The sequence below is a fragment of the Brassica oleracea genome, chromosome C9, assembly GCF_000695525.1.
Source record: "Brassica oleracea var. oleracea cultivar TO1000 chromosome C9, BOL, whole genome shotgun sequence".
NCBI lineage: Eukaryota > Viridiplantae > Streptophyta > Magnoliopsida > Brassicales > Brassicaceae > Brassica > Brassica oleracea.
This window is the reverse complement of record NC_027756.1, coordinates 36550356-36553638: the sequence shown is the minus strand read 5'-3', so window position 1 is coordinate 36553638 and position 3283 is coordinate 36550356.

The following is a 3283-nucleotide window of genomic DNA, read 5'->3' as shown; positions in this document are numbered from 1 at the left end:
CAACCAAGAAAACCAATTAAATTACCTAATAGTGGGTTGCCTCCCATTCAGCGCTTTGTTATAGTCATTTAGCTTGACTGTGGAGGTGTGTGGCTAGTTGGTGGAAAGACAACTACTTGTTGGGAAACAAGCATCCACCTCATCTCTGCACATTTTGAACCAAGCTGCAATGAAACTTCTTGTGGCCTCATCATTTCTGGTCCATCTCTCATCCATCTTATGTATTGCATTTGAGATGTTCTGTAGCCTTTCTTGGGTGTTTTCAATGCTGAACTGATGCCATCCTATCTTTTCGTAGGCGTATGCCGATAGCTCGTTCAGTTCCTCATGCATTGATTTCATTTTGTTTTGTATCAGCTGCTCGGCGTCTGGTGTAGACGTGGTATCGATCGATGCGACCAAGTGTTTATCGGTCTATGCTGGTGCCTTTTTGTCGATCGGTTTGGAGAGTTCTCTGTCGATCGATGCTGATAACTGGTGTTGAGATGCGAATCGCCTCTGAATGGCTTTGACTTCCTTCTGTAACCACTATGCATGGCTATCCAGTCCATTGAGTCTGACGTCGAATGGAAAGTAGATGTCATCACACCGCTTCTTAAACCGGTCCTCCATGGTGTCTATAGTTGTGTAAAGCTTTGATATGATCTGATCAACTTCTGCTGCTGTGTAGGGAAGATGTTCTGTAGGTTTCTTGACGTGGAGCGATGCCCTGCGGAACCTATCGATTGATGTTGAACATTCTTCCTGAAAATCATGTTGATCATTAAGCGTGCCAATGTCCCTCTGGACATTCATCATCTATGTAGACAAGGTGTCAATGTATCGCATGATAGGTGAGGTGAAACGGTCGTCCATATCCTCGTATGTTTGTAACCTATCTCCCATGGCTGCGAACTTGCTGTCGATTGATGTGAAGGTGCAGATTTCGATCGATGTGGCTGGTTGTTGGTCCTTCTTACGAATGGTGTCCAAATCTTGCTGTAGCAGATCAATTCTCGTGCTTAACCAGTCCACGTTGTTGTTGAGAGGGTTGTATACGTCGTTAATCTTCGTGTTGATGTATGGGATCTCCCATTCATCCTTCTTCTCTGCCAAACTTTCCGGTTCTGCAGGAATTTGGGAGGTCAGTGGCTTGACGTCGATCGATGTTGCTTTGTTGGCGTCGATCGATGGTGATGTCGTAGCTTCTTTCTCAAGAATGTGCTGCATACTCTCAATCTCTGCCCTCATCTCTGTCATACTTCTGAAAAGCTCATTGTAACCTTTGTCCAAAGGTTGATAAGTGTCATCTACCAATGTCTTGAGTTCATCTCCTAGTTTTTCCTGAGCTCCACAAATACCAGTCACCATCTCATTAATCTCATCCTTGGTGTAGATCTCTGGTGCCAGTTTTGTAGGTGTGAAAGAAGTGGCATGTTCTGGAAGACATATGTGACTCTCCTCAAATAGGGATGCTCTCTCCATAATTTTTCTGATGTTGTCCTTGGTAACATGGATCATCTCACCAGCTACGCTCTTTGCATATCCAGACTCACCTCTTTAGACACCATATTCGTCTTTCTGTTCCCATCTGAACTTTCTGGCTCCATAGATGTCATAAGCGCGACGTCCACATTCGTAACGTCTGTCGATCAATGGTGGAGGTGCCCTGTCGAACGATGTAAGAGCATCATTGTCGATCGATGTTTGGCCTACTGGTTGGCACGATTTATGTGAACCAATTTCTGTTGTGTCGGCCCTTGGATGTTCGTCTGGAACAACTAGGATGTTGTCTGGAATGCTGCGTTGCTGCATAAACAAGTTGTCTGGTCCATTGGCCAACTGAAGAATATCTGCTATGTCCTCTCTGGATACCTGTAGAATTCTCCCATCCATTGCTCTTGCATGGCCATCTGGGTCCCCGAAAATACCAAATTCATCAGGAGTTAGAAAACCATAATCAATACTCATATTCCTCTTAGTAAATAAAGAAAGTTTAGGTTTAGAATGAGAATCAATCGATGCTGATACTGGAGTATCGATCGATGGTAGACGTTTTTCTGCTGAATTAGGGTTTTTGGATCGAATGCTCTTCCTTGATGTTCCTTCTGATTTGTTTGTGGGAGCATTCATCTTTTCTGCTATGGTGTCGTGAGAAGTAATCAGGGGTGCAAATCTCCTTATATATGTATTGGTAAACCTACGTAGAATTGGAATATTCCTTTTTTTCCTTTTCAAAGGCGGCGGCTTTAATATCGATCGATGTACCTGGTGTGGTATCGATCGATGCATAAGATCATTTTACTGGATGAGGGTGGGTGTCGCCCGATGTTGAGTAGACTCTGTCGATCGATGGTGGAGACGTGTTGTTGAAGGAATGTCTTGAATATCTTTCATCTTGCATAGCAATATCTATAGCTCTTTCCTTCCAGTAATCCTCATCATACTTCTCAGTAGGATCCTCATTGGATGAAGGAATTACAGTCTCTACTGCAAAACTTTCATGGAATCCACTGTCTGCCCACTTGCCTATTGAATAGTCATCACATCCTCTTTTGTTAGGTTGTTGAAAGGTAAAGTCTGGATAACACTGATCTGGTAATGTGAAGTGGTCTACCGGTTGATTCTCGTCGAGCGACATGGGATAGTGTTCATCGGTCGTCGGTGACTCATTGGAATCGATCGATCCAACAACCGGTGTGTGTAATAAACTTCATCAAAAGGTTTCTCCATTGGGATTCTGAGGACTCTCTTAGTGAAACCATCCATCTCCTTCTCATTAGCTTCCCTCTTAAGGTTCTTAGGATTCTTCTCATTCCTCTTCCTTAACCTTCTTCCTTCAATTGCCTCGTCAACTTGCATAGGCTCTGGTGTAGTGTCCGAAGGGTTGGTTGTAGGTTCTGGTGGGTTGGCTGATGGTTTAGGTGGTGTTCTGAGTGCGTTGATTCCCTGTAAATAGATGGTAATCGTACTCGGTAGGTGAGAGGTGCCCGTCGATCGATGGGAGGTGAGGGGGGTCGATCGATATCAGTCTCTCTCTCTGTCGGTCGACTGCTAGCTCATGCCGTCGATCGATTTTGACGTAGAAAGGGGAGGATGAGTGAGGATGTTTTTCTGCGAATTCCTCATGAGTCATGATCCGAACTGCACTACACTCCGCAGTCGATTCAGCAGATGACGTCGATCGATGGTTAGAGTAATCCGTCGATCGATCTTCGCCATGGTCTGTCGAGCGATGTGCATCCATTGACATCGGTCGACACCAAAGTGATCCGCCGAAACTCATGGAGCTTTCAACTTCGAA